Genomic DNA, 23,187 nt, shown 5'->3' with positions numbered 1-23,187 from the left:
GAGCTCGTCAATACGAGTTCGTAGACACACGACACATGTAAATCAAACGTCATGCGAAAAAGTTTCGAATAAAAACGATGTGGCGCATTTTTGGAAAGTGGTAAAATAGGGGTCGAAAAGAGGAAACCCTATATTTGGAAAATCAGATTTTTTGGAAGCCACCCCAACCCTTTCTCTCTCCTCCCTCTGTCACTCTCTCTCTCCTTTTTCCAGAAAATTTTTCCGGCGCCGTTCTCCTCCATCCGGCGACGCCATAACCTGATCTACCTATCAAAATGATTAGCTCGAAATTCTCCTAAAATTGAGCTAGGACCCGCGCCACCTCGACCACCGTGTGAGTAGCTGCGACACATGCAAGTTCCAGCCGACATCGTTGTAGTGTTTTCGGCAAGCTCTCTCCTTTCGACCCCATTCTTCCTTCTAGGCATGATTGTAATGGTTTTGGAGCTCGAATTCGTGAGTTAAGAGAAGTGTGAAGTGTGAATTTTTTAGATTCTTGCCAGTCGTTTTTCGGCCACTTTCTAGCCGAGTTAGGTTTCAATCCAGGTATGAAAGTTGCTTAACTCCTTGTGATCTACATCTTTGTAGTTAAAGTCGTGATCTTTTGATGAGGTTTAGGTACCAGCGCGTGGGGCCCACGCGCAGCCTCTTAGGATGGCATGTGGTGGCGCGTTCGACAGTGCTTGGAGTAATGGCTTACTCCATTAAGTCGTGCTCGTCTACGAGCAGGCACATATATTATTTGCACGTGTTAGGTTAATTCTTGAGCGAGTGAGTTGTTGTTAGAGGTGTGGTGATCATAAGTTTCGATTGTTGTTAGTGTTGCTAGGGTGCTGGTCCGTCTGTGATCTTGGTAGGTCAAGGAGAAAAGTTGCCGCTTCAGCAATCTTTGAGTGTAGACCTAAGAGTGGAGTTGTAGGTTCAAGTAGCGTGTTATTGTTTGGTTATTTACTAAGCTAAATTATTCCACTTAGGCATTTGATTTGGAAGTTTGGTACTTGTCTTAGTGAATAGGAAGTTTTGCGGGAGCAAAAATGTGAGTAAAACTCACTTGTTTGCAAATTGTTAGTGAATTATTATTACAGTCCATATTTCACCATTTTTTAATTGTGAATTCAAATATGTTTTTGTCTTAAATTACATGAGCTTGATCGTCAATGGTTCAAGGGTAAGTAAAATGTTTTTTTTTAATAAAAGGATTTTTAAAGGGTTTGGTGATTATGGAATATGATTAATAGTTGATATTGATAAAGTATGGTTGATTTGCATATGTAAATTTAATGGTAATGTTGATTACATAAGTAAGCATGGTTATCGTATATCATGTTATGAATATATGATCATATTGTGGAAATTTAAGTTAGTAATTAAAGTGGTTGTTACATTATAGTTTCTTATATAGGTATATTAATGGTAATAATAATATGGATGTATACGATTTCTATATTATAATGTAGTTGTCATGTGTCATTGATATTAAATTTATTTGTTGGTCATTTGAGATGTTGATATAATATAACTTATTTATATATGTGTATTTAATGGTAATAATAATAAACATATATATGTTGCTATGTTATTGTGTCCTGTTCATGTATCATTATGGTAGAATTGTGAGATACGTGATTTGGAAGGGTGAATAAAACCCTTTATGAAACATATTTTCCTTGTTGCCTTAATTAACGAGAAATTATTAGAGAAAATGCATTTTGATTTTAAAATCATATGAACTTGATCGTCAATGGTTTATAGGTAAGTAAAATGAATTTCTTTATAAAAAAATTACTCTTATGTTTCTCGTATAAAGACAAATTATTGTTGGTGAACCAAGTGGATACATATGTGCTTGTTCATGAAAAATATATATGTATAATGGTGATATGACTATGGAGTTGTTATATGGACTCGTAGTACTTGCATGAGGGAGGTGACTTGTTTATAAATCGACAATTATCTTGTTAGTAGTAATCTACGAATGGTTTATGATTTTTCCTATGTGGTGAAAGAGACATTTGATCCCTTCTATGTGGTGAAGGGGATCAGGATCCCTCCTTAGTAGTGAAGGGGATCTTTGGGCATAAATAACCCACACCTTGGCCGGGTGAGTGGGAACGAATAGAGCTCTAGTCCGATTGCCTATGTCTTATGGGTAACAATATTGATCATTACGCTAAGTGTGTATGTTTAGGAAGTGGGGTTAGGTGATACCTCCTACTTACCTATGAGTTGTCGAGTTTTTACATAATGCATGTGAAAGTGTTTCAGGAGGGAAGTGTCTCCTCCGGATCATCCTTGAGGAAATTTTCGTGGTTCTATTTGGAAACTTTTGTTTTGTTAATTATCGTATTTAGATGAGAATTTCGTATGTGTATGAGGTTGTTTAGTTGTCGGTTTACTCATACGAGCTTTTAGAGTTTATCGGGTTTGTTTGTTCACAACTCAGTAAAATCTGCAAAGCTATTTGCATGACACGAGCTTTTTCTATTTCACTGAGTTGTAATTTCACCACATCAATCCATATAGCCATTTGACGTTCTATCAACTTGAGCATGTGAACGTCTGCTTCCATCGATCTAAGCAAAACCAGTGCAAGGAGAGGAGATCATATATGGAGTCTATATAATCCACTTGCATGTAACTTGACATCTTTGATTGGATCAACAACTCTCCCCCATAACACCTGAAGTACCTTTTGTAGATAATGTTCATCTCTCCCCCTTGTTACTCCAAGATCTTTGTAGAATATTTTTTTCAGTGACTTGAGAAACACAAAAGCCCATGTAACGAATGTTCAATGACAATAACTCCCATATCAGATGATATTAGGGTATTAGATAGCCAGGATACCTTCAAGGTCACACACTCGAGCTTGGTTTTGTCATATAAACAGCCTCCATAGGAGACATCCATTCATGTTTCTCTCCCACAAGTGGTTACTTTGAGAATAGCCTGGCCGTGCCTCTGAGAATATTGTGAGACAAACAAAACACAAGTGATCATTGTTTTTCAACTTATAGCCAGATGCACTCGAGTTACTTCATGTAGGTTAATAGAGCTACCACAATGTAAACTGTGAGTGAAGGTGAAGTAGAGCTTAGACATAGAAGCAGAGATTCAACACGACATGTAGCAGTGAAAAGATAGAGCTAAGGAGAGCAAGCTAAATTCATGATTTTAAGACCATCTTACTAACGTTTTTTCCCGTGAGCCTTCATGACCTCCAAATCCTAAGTGCATTTCTCAAGCTTAAGAACCTGTCAGTATCTAAAGGTTTAGTGAAAAATCAGCAAATTGTCTTATAGATGGTACAAAACTTAGTTCTAACATGTTCCTTTCCACCAAGTCACAGATAAAATGATATCGTAGATCTATGTGTTTTGTGCGGGAGTGCAAAACATGATTTTAGCAATATTGATAGCACACAAAATAGAGTAAGAAGTTTTCGGTCAAAACCATTGTCATGTAACATGTGTTGCATCCACAACAGTTGAGTACAACAGCTGCTGGCAGCTACATATTTTGCTTCTATTGTGGAAAGAGAGATGCAATTTTGCTTCTTACTATGCCATGAAACTAAGTTGTGACCAATATAAAACATCCCTTTGAAGTACTTATCCCATCTTGAAGATTTCCCCTCCAATTAGCATCAGAAAAACCTGGGATGGACTCAAGTCTTGCTACTGGGGCAAAGGTTTTATCAAAATCAAGTCCTTCTTCTTGAGCATAGCCTTGAGCAACTAGCCTGGCCTTATTTCGAGTCACTACTCCCTTTTCATCTGTCTTGTTCCGAAAGATCCATTTTGTTCCTATGATATTTGCATTACTTGGATGTGAAGTTAACTCCTAGACCTTATTTCGTTCAAATTGACCAAGTTCTTCCTGCATTGCGCTTATCCATTCCTCATCTGCAAGAGCTTCTTTAACAGTCTTTTGTTCAATCAGAGAAACAAATCCATAATGTTTTATTATAGAAATATCATCTTTGTTAGTCTCAAGAAAACACAATAGAGAGTTGTTATCACTTACAGTCCCATTTGCCGTGGATTGTTCATTTACCTTTTCAGATGTTTGTCTCCTAGTACGAATAGTATCATCCAGAGATCTAATGATGTCAGATTTGGAGTGATCCTTACGTACTTGCATATAGCCAGGTCGAATAACCTCATTAGTACCGTACACCTCACTATCATTTGGATGCCTTATAAACTCAGAAGTGTCTTGGTCTGAGTCCTTTATTGTGAGTGGAAACAATTCCATGTCTTCTGCAATGTGCCTGGCATAGTTGTCATCAATGGCCACGTTGATCGTTTCAAATACATCCTTGGTTTCCTTATTGTAAACTTTGTATGCACGACTGTTTATTGAGTAACCTAGAAACACACCTTGAACACTTCTAGTTTCAAATTTAGATAGGTGATCACGATCTTTATAAATATAGCATAAACATGGAAGTACTTGATGTTAGGCTGCTTACCCTTCCATAATTTATAAGGAGTTTTGATTGAACCTGCTCTCAAGATGACCCTATTTATAGTACGACACGCTGTGCTAACTGCTTCTGCCTAGAACATAGTCTTTATACCTGCATAATGCAACATAACTCTGACCATTTCTAATAGACATCTATTCTTTCTCTCTACTACACCATTTTTTTGTGGTGTGATAAGAGTAGAAAAGTCATGAAAAATTCCATGGTCATGACAAAAAGCATCAAACATAGAGTTTTTAAATTCAATACCATTGTCAATTCTAATTCGAACAATCTTAAGATTAATTTTTTTCTTTTCAGTGTTCATCTGTTTGCTAAGTCCTTTAAAATACTCAAATGTTTCAGTTTTATCTTTTAGAAAATTTACCCAAGTATACCTAGAGAAATCATCTACAACCACAAGAATATAATTTTTTTCTACCATTGCTTTCAAGCTGAGCAGGACCAATAAGATCCATATGTAGAAGTTCTAAAACCTTGGTTGTAGTAGTAAAATTTACCACCTTGTGTGGAGACCTTGTGAGTTTCCCAAGTTTACAGCCTTTGCACATGTCACTTGTCTCACCTTTGAGTTTAGGTAAACCTTTGATACAGTCTTTATTTGAAATGGACACCAGATCCTGAAAGTTGATATGACCAAGCTTTCTATGTCATAAGTTAAACTCTTTCTTATCATGAAATTCCTGCAAAACAGTTAATATCAATGGATTGATTTGGATAAACGTGATAACAATTATCCTTCTCTCTAAGTCCATCCATAACACAGTTTGTATCTTGGTCCAGCACTAAGCAGCGATTGCTGTTGAACCATACATTTTTATGTTCATCTGTTAATTGATTGACACTCATCAGGTTTGCAGTTAACCCCTCAACATAATAGTCATTTCTAAGATTTGGAATGTTTTGAGCTTTGATAGTTCTTTTTCCCAGCACTTTTGCTCTTCTAAAATCACCAAAAGTAACTTTGCCAGCTGTAAATTTCTCATCAAACTCTACAAACCAGTTCTTATTTCCAGTCATATGTCTAGAACAACTACTGTCTATGTACCACATGTCATCCTTTTTGTCAGTTAGGGAAGTGAGGGACACATTATAAGTAGCTAAAATTTGTAGATCGTCAAGATCTGAATCATCACCTATGAATCTTAAATAAGTAAACAGAAAGTTAGCATCATAAGACCCTGGTTTGTATATTTCCTTTCTCTTGTGTCCTTAATCATACTAGCTAGATTATGAATCATTTCCATATGCACATTTAATTTCATTTCAAGAAGCTGAAATTTTTCTTCAACTTTGTTCTTTCTTAGTTTATTACATCTAGACTTAAGATGACCAGATTTTCCACAAAAAATGACACATTGGAATAAAATTAGAATTCAAGTTAATTGCCTCATAATTCATTTTCATACCTGAGTAGGATAATGAGTCTCCCTTACTGTTTTCTGGTATTGTTGATGATGATTCTGCTTCAACTTCCTTTACTTTCACATGTCCTTCATTCATAAATGTTTCAGCAGGTGCTTTTGGCAATTTATTGAATCCTAGTCCTTATGTGCTTCCAAACGGCCGAACATCTTTGATTAGCTTCGACACAGTATCTGAACTGATCAGAAACTTCTTTAGTTTGTTATCACTATTCTACAAGTTTTCCTGCAACACCATATTCTCAGAGGATAAATTAGAATTATCAGTTTTTAAATACTTCACTTGATATCTTAGATACTCAAGTTTCACTTCCATATGCTGCTTGTCGATTTTCCAGCTTTCTAAAGAAGAATTTTTGTTAAGAGAAACAATTTCTTCTTTCATCATTTCTTTCTCCTGTGACCATTGTCTTTGAGAGGATTTGAACTATCTATCCAAGTTTATGTATTCTAACTTCTTCTGCTCGATTTGTTCTTCAAAGAAATTTACTTTGTTAACCATAAAAATTGAAGCATTATAAAATTTGGTATACCTGCCTGTTATTTCCTCATCCTCATCTTCTGAGAGATCATTGCAGGATTCTTCATCATAGTTGATAGAGCCAATGAAAGCTACATTCTTTTCATCATCACTGTCACTCCAGGATGACTTAAGAGCCTTTTTCTCACTTTCTTTATGCTTCATGTTACCACAGTCAGTCAGAGGCAAAATGTCCAACACCTCCACAATCAAAGCATTTAGTTTTAAACTCTTTGGTAATCAAAGCAAAATCAGCAGCAGAAAATATCACAGTTTTCAGAGGGTTCTACCTACTTGGTAGCTTTAAAAGCTACGGACTTTACCTTCTTGGTTTCTTTTGCCATTAGATCTGCTTCATAGGTCCTCAAATTTCTGATTAACTCCACTAAGCTGTACTCATCTATATCATATGCATCTGAAATAGCAATAGCCTTCATATCATATTTTTCAGGCAGAGATCGTAAGACTTTGAGCACAATGTCATCTTCTGGAATAGTTTTCTTGACACTCAGAGATCTAACTACTCCAGTAATGGTGATAACTCCTTTATGAAACTGATCAATAATTTCATCATCCTTCTTCTGCAAATTTACAAACTCCTTTAGTAATAATTGCAATATATGTTTCTTTACCTTTTTATTACCTTCATAGTTGATCTGAAGAGTGTCCTAAATTTCCTTGGAGTTCTCACAGTGTTTGATCTGAGCACGTTCCTCCTGAGAGAGAGCACGAAATAATGCATTTACTGCTTTGTTTTCTGCCTCACTGTAAGCTATCTCATCTTTGGACCATTTATTGAAATCTTTCAGTTTTGGCTTTTCCCCTTTTAGTGAATTATTTGAAGTGTTCGCCACACCTTTTGCTTTTTCACCAGTTTCCTCTACAAATCAATGCCAAGATCTGCTATCTTGAGCAGATATAAATGCTCTCATCATAAGTTTCAAATCCTCATAATTTGTCCCAGTAAAACCCGGAGGAGTATTGATAGAAATCTTCTCAATTGCCCTTGATCTTACTTGATATGTTGAATGACCTGCTCTGGTACCACTTAATGATATATGAGAGGAAAGTATGTGTATGTATGTAATAATGAACAAACTGGAGATCACTTAGAGGATAAACAAACAACAAATAATTGTTAACTACAGTGGAAACCAAATTGGTAAAAACCACTGCGAGACTTTTATCGTAGTACACACAAAATCTTTCACTATGAATGATGTTTACAATACACCTCAATCAAGTAGAGATAACACTTATATCTCTTTACTAGTAAACATTGCTAACTTGTTCTTATGAAGCTATATTATAAAACTCATTCACTTGAACACAATGACTGAATCTTCACTCTATTTCCTGAAACATCAAGAAAGAACAATCTCAAATATGAGAATAGACAACTTCAGAAATGATCATAAACTTGTCACATGAGTTCTACCGAAATTGAATGCATGATACAGTTGACACTAGCATAATAACTTGTATGCAATATCACAATCTGTATAACAATGCCCCTTATCAGTCGTCACAAAAGAGAGAATAATACCTAGGTTTATATAGAGGTCGAGGACCACTCAACAAACCAGATCTCAATCCAAGCCTTAAACATAATTTAATTTAAACAATTAACCAAATAGGAATAATAATTATAGCAGATAAGCATGCCAAAACAAATAAGTCAAACCTTTTATATTCAAGGAAATCTCGGAGAAGATCCAATTTGAAATTCAAAAACTGAGAAAGACATATCTTACCAAAATAGATGCTTTCCTAGTGCAGCTAGGAGAAGGTGGGGAATGACAAATACCTTCACAGATCTGGTTAGCTCTAGCTAGCCAATCATGCAATGTCACATGGCTATTTATTTCCTTAAGGCGTGCTGTTGTATTATGGTATAGGTAACAAACGACGTTTGTTTTGTTCTCTCTCCAGTTCGTGTTCTTCTTTCTTCTTTGATGATTTGGGTTTGTCGTCTTCACAATCGAAATAAAAAATTTGATTATTTGAAATTAGGTTTTCAATTTGAGCAATATCGAAACTTGATTTGATTGAAAGCAAGAGCATTTGCGAAGTTTATTATTATTATTATTATTTTACCGTTTTGAATCAGCTTTTTGCCAATGTCAAACAACCAAAGATCCCTTCTTTTTTGGGATGGCTGCCCAACCATTTTTCCGTTAATCTGCCATCGTTTTAGTCTGCGAGGCTGTCAATGAGAGAAAAGCAAGGTTTCCACCAATCTAGATGGTTCTTTGGGCATAATTTTTATCTTTTGATTTAAGTTTTGAAAGTTTTGTTTGCCATGCATGGTTGGAATTGAAGAGAATTGTAGCTAGGAGTTTGGTTTCTGTTTTCTGGGTTCAAAAGTTTGTGATTTGAGGTACTGGGTAGTAGTGAACTAGTGATTACGAATGGATTGGAGTTTTGAGTTTCATTCTTGTTTTATTAGATAGTTAATTAAAGGTCTGTGTGAATCCTACATTAGAAAAAGTGAAGAGTCATTCTTAGGTTATAAGGATTGCCACCACACACTAATGCCGAGGCTTTTTGTGGAGAACCCCATATCCAAACTCCATTGGGGGGAATATCGGCATTATTAGACCCGTGTGTGTGAGATTATTGGTCGCTTCCGCACAACAATTGGTATTAGAGCCCAAGTTATGCTTGTGACACGATCGAATTTCGTGGAGCTTCCAATTTGATTGAGGACACAAGATTTGGACTTGGATTGATGCTTGTAGTTGAGGTGGAGCTATTTGGATTGTGAGACAATTAATGGTGACTTGAATCATGCAAGGTAGAGATTGTTAGAAATAGATTGGTTTAGATTTAAGTCATTTGTAATTCCACCTTGAAAAATGTGAAGAATCAAGGATTGCTACCACACACTGATGACAAGACTTTTTGTAGAAAACCTCATACCCAAATTCTGCCGGGTGGCTAAAGTGGGGGGGGGGGGAGTATCGTTATTATTAGACTTGTTATATAAGGGAAATTGTAGCATGGGTCCACTTAGTTCATATAAGGGAGAGAGAGAACTAGCAACGACGTCGAACACCTTTTGTTATTCCTTTTGTTATTTCATCAGTCTTGGGAAGGTAATTTTTTTTTTAAAATAGCCATGTTGTATTGCATGATTGACTAGAGCTGCCAAGTTTTTTCCTTTATTTTTTGGTAGAAAACCCAACTAAACGTGGCAAAAGCAACGATAAGTTTTATCCATTAGTAATTAAATTTGTCGCTCATTTCTACTGTACTCACTCCATGCTCACTTTATAAATAAATGACAAGTGCTATTTTTGTTCAATAAATTTATAATGGTTATCATAAAAGATATTTATTATTTATTTATGAGGTGGGGATGAAGTGGGCATGAAATAGACACAATATGGATGATTGACAAATTTATTTCCGGTATAGAAATGTTTTTTTTTTAAATTTGCTACAAATCATTGAATACATCACTCCAAAGTAGATCAAACTCCGAATCGGTCAGCCAATGAGCCAAACCGACACATCCATATTCCTGCATGCAGCTCATATATTGCTCACGATTCATCGTAGACAATTAGACATTTAAAACAAGTATATTAATTAATAAAATCTGATCAGTTTGTTATCACTTATTTCACCGCCAAAGCTCATCACTGCCTTCCAGAAAAGACTGCCTTCCAGAAAAGAATTGTCCAGAAAAGCTCATCCTTTGTTCGAGCTGGGAAAACAGATATTCCTCAGAGAACAATCAACAAGTCCCGGTGTCGAACCCTAGATGGTTCGACCATTCGTTCTCTGTTGTTGTTGGCGTGCCAGTACCTTTGAATTAGGTACAACTGTTGCTTTGTTTGACAATGATTGCGCTCACGTACTGTCTTCTTCTCAAACGATTACTCCGCAGTTGCTGATAAACCGCTGAAGTTCGAATGACCTATACACAACCGGAATTTCTAGGTACCTTTCACTCCATCTCAAGTAGATGGCCGATCTTACTTTAGACCGCTTGGGGAAAAGCAGAGCTTATATTGTGTCGTTGATAGCGAGACTCTCTCGCTGTAGGGATTTGCTGACTAGTGCAGACTTTTGTGTTTGCTAGAAGTTAGGCTAGCGACTCGATGGACTTGACTCTAATTGCCGAGGTTAAACAGACTTGTTTGCTACATGCAGCGCTAGGTGTACATCTGGATAGCTCCGCTCCGATGGGAGACTTGGTTGCCGAAGCGAATCGGACCTTTACTCCATGGGGAGATTTGACTATGCGGTTGCGTGATAGTTTGTTTGACGTTGCGTGTGTTATTCTGCACATTCGACTCCTTTATATAGAGAACACAAATTGTTCTTTCTTGCGAATCAAGTCTTGAGAACCTCTTAGTTGATTTGGATTCACATTCCTTATTAAACTCAGATTCTATACAGCCTTAGTCCCTTAAATCTTTTCCAATACAGTAGGTAATCTTGCTCTGTGATAAATTTTCTCCAAATAACCGGTCCACGAGCCTAAAGAGTAGATAATACCGGAGTATTATTTTAGGCCCAAACATTGCCCCCCAGGCCTTGAAATTGAAGACCTCACGAAATTGAAAAGGGCTAGAAGAAAAACCCAAACGGTTATCCTTTTAAAATAATTCGAAACGCTTTACGTTCCCCCGTTGCCAACTGACGCACGACTTCACCTCAAACCACTACAACCTTTCGAGCTGAAGTACGCGAGAAACACTTACTGTTTCAGAAACTCAAACCAGTTCCAATCGAGCATGTAATAACCCTAGATTTTAAAACAATATGTGAATTGTTTTGAATTCTATTAAGTTTTGGAATTTCAAATAAAATGAAACTTATTGTTTGCGTTGTTTTGAAACGAAAAACGGAAACGTTTTCGGAACGTTTATTAAGAAAAACGTTACGTTTCCGAACGGAATTATCGACTTTTATTCCGTCGCTCGGTTGCGAAAACTTTCTTCACGAAAGTTGTAGAGCTCGTCGATACGAGTTCGAGAGTATGTGACGCGTTCTAATCGGACGACGTACGTAAAAGTTATTAACGACGGAAGTTAGTTTCCGATTGTGGGAGGGGGTATAAAAGGAAATGTTTGGAGCTAGGGTTCCCATAATTGGAAACCCTTTCACTCCTCACTCACCCGCCTCCCCTCAGACCTCTCTCCCTCAGTTCTCTCTCTCTCTCTCTCTCTCTCTCTCTCACTCTCTCGGTTCCTCCCTCTCCCAAGCCGATCTCCCTCTCCGATCTCCACCCCTGCCCTTCGTGGCTTGCACCGCCGCTCCTACGGCCTTGCGAGCTCCGCAGCAAGCAGCCCCGAGTTCCCCCACACCGTGCCTCACTGCCACGAGCATCGACAAGCTCGGAGGTCATCGCTGCGTCACCGCCGCACCCCACCTCGTCTTGACTCAAGCACGATCGACTCCGATACTCTCAAGACGTCGATTAGGTGAGGGTTTGTTTTTATTTGGTTGTGTTGATTGTTGTTGTGAAATTGATTTGAATCGGAGGTGGATTGATGGAGGATCGGAGGAGGAGGAGAGATAGGGATACCGCCGCCCTAGGCGGCGCGTGTGGAGGTGTTGGGTGGCATAGGGGCTGCCTAGGACCGGAGAGAGGAAGAGGGGAGAAAGGAGGAGGGTTTTGGGGTGGTGGTGACGTCACACGCGCCGGTTTTGGGCTCGGCGCGTGGGCCCCACGCGCGGCCGGCCGGAGGTGGCGCGTGTGCCACACGCGCCGCCGTGTGAGGCGGTGTAATTAGTTTTGACTGAAGGGGTATTTTGGTAATTTACTGTGTACGGTAAATGTAAATGTAATTTTTATTTACTACGGTAAATGTAATTAAATTTTACCTTCGGTAAATGTAAATATAAATTACTTTCAGTAAATGTAAAAAGTAATTTTTGTAAAAGGGTAATTTAGTAAATTTTATTTACTGAATTTGTATTTACATTTAAATCGTACGTATACGTACAGAAATACGTATTAATATTTATACGTACAGAAATACGTATTAAATATTTATACGTACAGAAATACGTATTAATATTTATACGTACAGAAATACGTATTAATATTTATACGTACAGAATTACGTATTATTATTTATACGTATAGAAATACGTATTTAATATTTATACGTACAGAAATACGTACATAATAATCATACGTACAGAAATACGTATATATATTATTTATACGCACAGAAATACGTATATAGTACTTATACGTACAGAAATACGTATATAGTACTTATTGTACAGTAAACGTGAATAGTGAACAGTGAACAGTAACTTCGTAAAACCGAAAATTGCTGAACAGTAATCGATTATTACTGTTTCGGCATTTAAAGGTTTACGAAACGATCCTAAATTCCTTTCTTATCTTTTCAAGGTGATCTATAAAGCGAGGGAAGGAAATTATCTTCAGAAATTGAGGGATTCACGCTCAAGTCAATAAGGTGAGTAAAATCTCACTGTATTACGAATCTACCCTCGTGGTGATTCAACATTTTTGCAAGTGTGTTTATTTAATGAATTACAACATGTATATAACTTAGTGGACTACGTATATATAGTATAATGGTAATAAATACATATATATATATAGTTCATTAAATTACATACTGTTATTAATTCATTAAAAATAGTCATTTCGGTGACAGAAAAATTGTGCATGTGTGATTTTAATGGTACGATATGATGTGAGATTATCGTACGTAATTTTTCAGGTGTTTATGAAATATGACATGTATATGATATAGTGGACTATGTATATATTGTATAAATGGTAAATAAATACGAATATATATAGTTTGCTATATAATATACTGTTATGATTTTTATTATGGATATATTGTGAAAGTTTTAAAACGTACAATATGATGAGTGATTATTGTACATGATTTTATCACGGAAAATGTGAAATATTGTGATTTGTCTTCGGACGTGATGTGTGGTACAATATGATGTGAGATTATTGTACATGTGATTTTATCACGGAAAATGTGAAATATTGTGATTTGTCTTCGGACGTGATGTGTGGTACAATATGATGTGAGATTATTGTACATGTGAGGCAAGTCGGAACCTAGCCTTTGGCCGGGCGAAAGTTACGATACAGTTAGAGCTCTAGTCTGTCTGCCATAGTACTGCATGGGAGGTAACTGGTGGTTATCTGCTCATGGGTACTCAGCTTGTTTTGGATGTTGGGTGGCGGGTGGTTACCCAACATCAGCGGTATACTAAGTGAGGGGTAACAGATGTGTACCAGCGCTCATTAGTTACCATTTTGTGAAAGTATTAGAGTAACCAGATGGGTTGCTCGTTTTCTCATGATTTTCATTATACTGTGTTGATGTGGAGTTGTGTCTTTTATGAGACGAGAGTTATTTTAATATTTTACTCATACGAGCTGTAAAGCTTACCGGGTTTGTGTTGCAATCGCGGTGCACCAATTTCAATGGTGTAGGGGATACTTCCGCAGGTGCTGAGTAGTGGTGATTGAGTGACGACTCCGAAGACTCGAAGTCGATCGCATCCAGTCGTGGTGAGGTTCCAGCGTGGATTGTGTGTGAGATTTGGTGTGATTTTATTTGTGAGGTTGTTGTGAGGATTATACAATTCCATTTGTTATATGTTCAATTATCATTTGGGTTTGTAATAATCGGCTTGACTGAGTTATATTTTAAACTCAGATGTGATCCGCTGCGACATTAAAATGATTTCGATTTCATTGAGATTATTTTGTGTTTAACGTTTTTAAGATTTTGAGTTTTTAAGCTCGAAATTTTAGGGTCGTTACAGAGCAGACACGACTCTTCCCCGAACTCAGTCAGTTTTGATTTCAGAAAACCCAGAAAGCCCTTATATAAATTGCGATCTCGAACTCTACAAGTTCATCCAACCCGATTGCTCCATCATCAGAAAACCCAGAAAGCCCTCTTTCGAAATTCTTATTCTCCAACAACAATGGCACCGAGACCCAATCACCGTGATGCCCAGGAAGGTGCAAACCTTTTCTCGGCTACCCAAACAACGAACCCACCAATCACACCACCATTGGAGTGATTGATGACAGCACCGTGTTCTTGGGCCCTTCTCTTGCCGTAATCCCCGAGCACATCAACGCCGACTAGCACCACCATTCGCGAATTCCTCCGCTTCCCTTTAGGAACACCCCAACCACCTTCAATGGATGGAAATTGCACAATCATCACAGGTCCCCCGTTGGAGCATGGCCCATTGTTTCCACAGCCATGCGGACATGGTATGAAGGTCGCCGCTTGATCGATCGAAACATCTGGGAAGCAGCGGGAATCTTGGAAAGTATCGATCTCTCCTTCAACCTGACTCAAGATGGAGGCAACAAATGTGCCATCATGACCGTTGCTTGCTTCTGGAACTCCGCAAGTAATACCTTCGACTTTCAATTTGGTCAAATGGGTATATCTCTGCTAGACATATATCTTATCTTAGGTCTACCAGTTGGTACCAGGCCTTATAGAGATCAGGATTATCTTGATGTTGAGTGCCCGGTTACCGCCACCTGCGAGATTGACATTTACCAATCGTATGGCTCCTGGCTTTCCAGTTTTAATTGCAATCATACTGCCAATGCTGGAATCGCCTTCTTGGAATTTTGGCTATCAAAGTTTATGTTATGCTCCAACTCCAAGAAAATGACTGGGCGGCACATGCAACTCGCGACCCTCCTCTACAATGGCCACACTGTGGGCCTAGCACAAATAATTCTGGCAAAACTCTACTGTATGATGCGCTCGCTTACTATGGAACCTCTCAATTATCATAAGCTTTCGGGGCCTATGTGGATTCTAGACCTCTAGATCCAGGTCTACTTTGTGCAATTGCGGAACGAAAACGCAAGGGACTTCCGTCTAACTGAAGTGTTGGGAGAAGCATTTGTTGGTTTGGAGCCCAATTTCACTCTTCGCTATGCAGCATGTTTCGAGTACTTCTACACCCTGGATGCCTCAGTTCTTGACTCCGCACGGCTGCTCCTAGACCGCACTCACCCTGATGCCCTCCGAGGAGGCTTTCTAATCCTCAGACGCTATGACGGGGAGAGCCGAAATCTGTTTGAACAAGCTGTTTCGATGGCGGACTTACCCCGACATCCCTGCACTGGAGTAGAACTCTATGCCCCCATCTCTTCGCGAGGCAGCTAGGCATGGCTCAAATGGTTCCATTCCCTCCCATTGAGAGTCTGAACCTGTTTTCATCATGGCGACGCCCCATGGTTCCCGCCACTGCCGCTAATCCTGGGCACCAGTCTCAGTTGCAACCTACCCCCTTTCCTGTGATAGCAAGTGGGAGTATCCTTCGCTGCTTCCGTGTCGACAAAGCTTATTCCCAATGGTGGAGAAAGATTAATTCTGGCCAGTGGGAGCAACGATCGCGAGTCATCTTTCAATACATCTTCCAGGTGGGGCTCAGAAGATACTTGCAGGAAGATCCGAGGTTCCCGGTGATGAAGATTTGCTGCGGACAGTAATTCCAAATGCCGCAAGAATTGTTCCCTCAAGGGTAAAATCCTAACTCTTCTTCGAACTCCTACAGTTCTTATTCCAACACTGATTAAAAACCACTAACTGGTTCATGTTGCAGGTTTTTGAGGATACAGCTGGTGCTTCCTCCTCCCAAGGCCGTAAAGGAGGGAGAATAATGCAATCTGACAACGGCGAGGATGATCCTGACGCCATAGACTTCATTCCTGTAAGTCTTCGCCCATATTTGATTCCCTTAAAGGCTGTTGCAACTTTCGCCACTAACCAATGCCTGTGACCCTCAGCTGATTCAGAGGAGAAGAATAGCTGCCTCAAGCACCTCTGCCCCGCTCGCGATTGATGTAATGCCGCGTGCATCAACTAACCAGGTCAACCCAGAAACAGCAACTAAGGTAAAAAGAACACCCTATTTGTTCCAACTGGCAATCCATTCATGAACCACTTTGACTGATTCTTATTTGATTTGTAGGTTAGCGAGAACCCAACTTCACCACCTCTGTCTACCACTCAGGCTGCTGCAACCATGATGGAAGACGTTGCTGTAAGTAGTTAAACACACTGTTGCCCCCCATGCAACACTTTGTTGTTTGCTAAGATGTAATTCATTTACCTTATGTTGGTTGTCTGTGAATCAATGATATATTTCATGGCCTCTAACACAAGTTCATGCTGAAGCTCAGTTACCTACCATGGGAGTTGCGACTGCTATCCAACAGGCTGTGATCGCGTATAAAGAACCAATTCAAGCTACTCCCCTTAACACGGTGGCGAGCACTCGGACCTTGGAGCCACAAACATCAATCAACCCAACGACAGTACTCTCCCACTCATCTTCAACTCAAATTCTGGAGAATGTGGTAGGAGATGAAGAAGGTGTGACCAACTCTCACCGAGAAGGTGAAAATGTATAGCATTCCCTCGCGAATGCGGCCTCAGTGAGCCATAATGTTGCACCACAACCCCTTTCAAGAAACAATGTTCCTTCTTCTCAATCTGATGGGGTAAAACCCTTAACCACCTCTTGGTTTATATGTTTCTGTTTCCCTTTGTAAACACTTAACTGTCTTATTAACTGTTCTTTACCCTCTGCAGGTTGTGGTAATCGCGACTACTTCCAGCCCACCAATCATGCTAACTGTTGGAGCATCTGGATCCACATCAGCTGTTGATCCATTAGAGAATCGTTCTAGTCAATCTCTGGAAGATCTTCTAGATGATATGCTGGGTCCTGCCAGCCCCTTAACATCCCTAGAGTCTCAAGAACTTGTACAGGCCCGAGCACAACTCGCGGAGGTATCTGCTGAAGATCTAATGGATCCAGCTCGCCTGGCTAAAGTCCAAGATGCCCTTCACTACCTCAAGCTACACTCAACTGATCTCAGCCTAGTAGCGAAGGCTGAACATGCACTGAGCACCATTCTATGCCTCCTGGCAGAATGCCAAACTTTGAGAAACCAATCTCAGAGTCTATCGCAACACAAACCTGATGCTAGAAACTTTATTGTGCAAAGCCCTACCCAACTTAAGACCAAGCATCAGCATGCCAAGACCAGCTGTTCACAACAAATCAGTGCATTGCGGCAACAAATAGCGGAGCTTGAAGCTGAGCAAGCTAGAGAGCTCAAGGCTGTGGAGGAAGAGATAAGAAGTACGGTACCCCAAATATAGGAGCGCAAAAGGCAACTGGCAGCTTATGAGGCTAAGGAAAGGAGGATCAACAACCTGATCTGTGATAAAGCCAGTGATACTGGAAAACTTCAACTAAATATCCGCCTTATCGGACATAGAATGTAATTTGAACATCAAAGTATTTTAGTAGTAAGAATTGCAATTTATCTCTGTCTGCTCACCCTACTTGAGTCTCCTTGACCCGTCAAAAACCCAAGTAAAGGCCCAAGGCCAGAGCCCAACATAACTCACCACCGTCCAAGTTTGCATGCAAACTCTCGAAAACAGGAGCAATCAATATTGGGAAATGCACAAATCGTTTAAGTTGGACTACTACTGCTGCAATAAATCCCGGGCGTGATCTCCAAATCTGTATCTCTAATCTCAGCCCTTGAATCCAAGTTTCTTATGCTATAAAACGAAACCCTAAGGAAAGAACACACAACACTCTCTTCCGCAGCCTCCAACCATGTCTGTTCCATTTCTTCATTCGAAACCCCTTAGGTTTCTTAAGTTTCATCCCCCAGATTTGCAAACTCAATAGCAATTTTTGAGAGTCCTATTCTACCCTCAAATGTGAGGTGGGAGTCTTATTCCACCCTCACATCCTCTCTTCTTTGTAGTTCAGGACTAGGGATCTGCCCTCCATTAAGGGTTGTTCCTAGTGAAGGATTACAAGTGAGAGAGGAAATGGCAGCCCTTCCTATGGCATATTCATCATTGTTTAATCGCCGAGCATCAAGAAGCAGGCTTCATGCTCGTCACGTACCTCTTTTGATACGCGATGCGAGCTGTTGCATCTCCTATGTGCAATATCCTCCAATCTCCCTTCTTTGAAGGAACATAGGGAGAAGTGTACAAATCAAGGCTCTGGATCCCTCATGCTACCAGTAGTCCTCCAATTAGAACCTATGTTTAGCATCAAGCTGGTTCCAATCGGCCTTCAGCTGGTACAGCTTAATCTCGAGTTTCTCGTGGTGGTAGGACGAACAGGAGAAACCGCGAAGACCTTTCCACCTAGCATAGATGGTATCAGAACTTGTTAAAGCTCACATGTAATAGTATAGGTCTTGTATAAAGTTTCTGGCCACAAAGTCATATGAATAAAACACAACTTGTTTCCCAAAAACACTTGTATTGTTTCATTGCTGCTTAACAAAAGTTACAACCAATTCTGGACCACAAGTATTGGTCCAATGTGTTTACAAAAAATGCCGGAGCATGATTAAGAAACTCATAAAGTTTCAGTAAAACTTGATAGTTTCGAGGAAAAACTCAAAAAATTTATGGGTTCGCGACCGGTAGTAACGTTCGCGACCGTTAGTAACATTTGCGAACATCAAAATTTTCTGGGTTCGCGATCGTTAAGTACTGATTATCCATGGTGTTGCCCCTTGTTTACTTGGTTGAAAGGATAGAAACCAAGGAAACCCAAAGTCCGCACACCAGTTACTTTGCTTGCACCGTTGCCGGTGGATCTTCATACTCCCAAACACTAGGAAAGTACTTCTTAAGATGGCGACCGTTCATAGTGGGATTTCTGTGAACATTCCCATCAGTGTTGCGAAGGTAGTAAGCGCTTTTGCCCATTACTCAATCAATCACAAAAGGACCTTCCCATTTAGCAGACCATTTACCACAACCATCAACTCGCTCACCATAAGGCAAACAAGCTTTCCAAACTAAGTCCCCAACTCCAAAGCTGCATCCTCTCGTGCGTTTGTCATATAGCCGTGCTATCTTTTTCTTTTCTGCAATAAGGCTGTCGAGAACTTCCATCAGTCAAGAATCCAAGTCCTCATGCTCTTGATACATAGCCTGAACATAGTCCTCGCCAATCAACTGGTGCTGCTCGCGAACCCTCAGCGACTGAACATTAATTTCAATAGGAAGTACTGCATTATGGCCATACATCAAGGCATAAGGTGTAGTACCAGTTGGAGTTCATTTAGAAGTTCTATAAGCCCATAACGTGTGATCCAAGTCCGTTTGCCAAGATCGCGGATTTGCATCCAACATTCGTTTGAGTATAGACATAATGATGCGGTTGCTAGGTTCTGTTTGGCCATTTTCTTGAGCATAATAAGGACTGGAATACAGAAACTTGATCCCATAACCAGCTAAGAACTTTCGAGTCTTTTCAGCCATGAAACCTGCCCCCTGTCCGCCACCAAACATTCTGGAATGCCATACTTGGTGATAATATATTTGAAAATAAAGGCAGTAATCACCTCTGAAGATGTCGTCCTGACTGGTATAGCCACGACCCAATTGGTGAAGAAATCTGTAGCCAATAGAATGTGTTTATGCTGTAAGGAAGAATTGTGATGAATCTCTCCAATAAAGTCTAAAGCTCATCTACGACCTGGCCAAGGTTTAATTATTGGTTGCAGAGGAACGTCAGGCACATGCTGGACTGGTCCATGCATTTGACATTCAATGCAACCCTGCACAAAGCTGATGCAGTCTTTAAGCATGGTAGGCCAATAGAAACCATATCAGCGAATGAGCCATCGCATCTTTAGACCATCTTAGTGAGAACCACAATTGGCACAATGAACCTCTCGTAAGCACCTCTTAGCCTCAGCTCCATAGATGCATCGCAGGTATAAGCCGTCTTCGGCCCTGCGCAATAGTTCACCGCCTCGAAGGGCGTAGTTAGTAGCAAAATATCTAACCCTCTTGTCCACCGGTGCAGAAGGATCAGTGAGGTACTGGATAATCGGTTGCCGCCAATCTACATCAATAGTGTCGATAACAGCAACCAACAATTCATCGTTAACCTCTTTCCTTACCATAAAGGAAGGTAATGTGCGTCTTTGAACCTTCAAAATCCTCTCGCGAATGCCATCTGCCAAGCGAATGCCCGTAGCCAACTGTGCTAATTCATTGACAGCGAAATTTCGTTCCCGAGGAATATAATCAAGCACCACGTCTGCAAATTGGTCTAACAATTCTGATGCTCGCTCCCAAAAAGGGAGTAATGTAAAATTGTTACACTTGTAGACACCCTTGAGCTGGTTAATGACTAGGAGTGAATCACCTAATACCTCCACCTCGGTGACTTCCAGATCAAGCAAAAGCTCCAGGCCAATGATGATTGCCTCATATTCTGCCTGATTGTTACTGCACTTCCATTCTAGTTGAAAAGAGTAACAATGTCTGACTCTGGAAGGATTAACCAATGCAACACCCGCTCCTGATAAATGATAAGTGCTGCTACCATCAAAATACAGAACCCAAGGCTGACTGTGAACAAAGAAAACAACCAAGTTCTGGTCTTCGATGTCCTCCATAATAGGATGATGCAACAAAAAGTCGGACACGGTCTGTCCTGTAAGCGCCTTTAAGGGTGTATATTGTAAATAAAACTCTGATAACGCCAAGATCAACTTGCCAATCCGACCCCTAAGCATAGGTATGGTAAGCATATACTTCACTAAATCGGTTTGCGCCACCACCACTGTAGTGAAGGACATCATGTAATGGCAGAGCTTAGTACCAGCAAAGTACAAAGCTAAACACAACTTTTCAATTGGCGAGTATCTAGTTTCAGCCTCTAATAAGGTCCGGCTCAGGTAATAAACTGCATGCTCAATCTTCTTGCCCCCCTCTCTATCACCATCTTGTGCTAAGAGTCCTGCGATTGAGTAAGGGGAAGCCGAGATGTATAGCTTCAACGGTACTCCAGGCCATGGGGGTCGAAGAACAGGTGGATGAGTAAGGTATTCTTTGATTTTATCAAAAGCTGCCTGTTGCGCAGGTCCCCACTGAAACTCTTAATCCGCTTTAAGCTTCAGCAAAGGAGAAAAGACTGCAGTTTTTCCAGCGGAATTCGAAATGAAGCGTCAAAGTTCCTTCTTGTTCCTAGGTGCCGGCGTGTCTAGAACCGCTTTTGCCTTATCCTCCACGACTTCAATACCTCTTTCGTGCACTATGAAACCTAAGAAGTCTCCTGCTCGAACCCCAAAAATGCATTTAGCTGGGTTCATCCTGAGCTTGTGCTTTCTCATCCTGGTGAACACTGTCCTCAAATTCTCGATGTGATCTTCTTTCTTCTTAGACTTGACCACCACGTCATCGATATATACTTCGGGAATGCCCCCCAACACATCGTGGAAAATCAGGTTCATTGCTCGCTGGTACGTAGCCCCTGCATTGGTCAGACCAAATGACATATTGTTATATTCAAACACTCCGGTGAAACCTGGACATCTAAATGTTGTTTTGTGTCTATCTGGTTCATCAACAGGAATATGGTGATAACCAGCTGTGCCGTCCATAAAAGATAGTAATTCGTGTCCTGCGACTGCATCTACTAACATATCCGCCACGACATGGGATAGACATCTTTCGGTGTCGCAGCATTCAGATTCTTGTAGTCCACACACGCGAATTTTTCCATTTTTCTTCCGCACTGGTACTATGTTCGACAACCACTGAGAATATTTAGCTGGTCGGATAATACCGGCTTGGAACATGTTTTGAACCTCTTTCTTGACTGTTGCTATTGTGTCAGCACTCATTCGCCGTGAACTTTGTTGTACAGGCTTGTACCCTTCCATTATGGGCAAGCGATGGCAAACCAAATCTAGTGACAAGCCCAGCATGTCCTCAAATTTCTCAGCAAAACAATCGCGAAACTCTTGCAACAACTCTACCAAACGTTGTCTCAGTTTCTCATCCAAGTGTTTACTTATTTCAACCTCCATGGGCTCTTATGTAGTCCCAAGATTGATCTTTTCCACTGGATCTTTTACTTTAGGTGGAGTGTCATCCAAAGCTGCTGGTGCTGGTTGAATGAACTCTTTCTCTGCTTCAACCTCAGTTAAATCATCCTCAATGCATTCGACTAGCGCCACTGCCCCCCCCCCCAAGCCTCCTGTTCCTCTATGTAAATAGATAAACATTGGAGAAAGGACACGTAGGCCTGCTCTTGCTCCTTGGCCAGTGTTGTACTCATGGATGATTATTTTTCATTTTCACGATGAAGCCATGTCAATTTATATATGTTTTAACTTATACTAAACCTCATCTCGTCAATTCTGTAGAAGTCACCCCAACTGGACGACCCTTAGTATCAATTCCGGAAACTCCTAAAGGCCTCATGTCACCATAATAATACTCCGCATCCAAAATGCATGAAGCGACTGAGTATGGTCGATCATCTTCTCTCACTAGCTCTACCTTATCAGTTGCGAGATCCCACATCAGCATTTCTTAGTGTAGAGTAGAAGGGATGTAGTAAGCTCTACGTATCCAATCCCTGCCAAGTATGATGTTGTATGGAGAGGTGCAGTCTGTAACGAAGAATGTCTGGAACAACTCAGAAGGTCCTATCTTGACTTTGAGGATCAAAACTCTCAAGGTCTTAGTTAAGTTGCCAGCAAAACTCCTAACCTTAAGATTGCAACTGAGAACCTTTTCCTTTGCAATACCAAGTGCTTCGACTGTTTTCACTGTAATAATGCTAACTGCTGCACCGCCGTCGACGAGGATTTTGTTCACTCTCTTACCCTCCATCTCAGCTGATATGTATAAATGTTTAATGTGCTGAGTCATGGTCACCGT

Source organism: Argentina anserina, chromosome 3 (genome assembly GCF_933775445.1).
Source record: "Argentina anserina chromosome 3, drPotAnse1.1, whole genome shotgun sequence".
Lineage (NCBI taxonomy): Eukaryota > Viridiplantae > Streptophyta > Magnoliopsida > Rosales > Rosaceae > Argentina > Argentina anserina.
Note: the sequence above shows the minus strand (reverse complement) of the source record.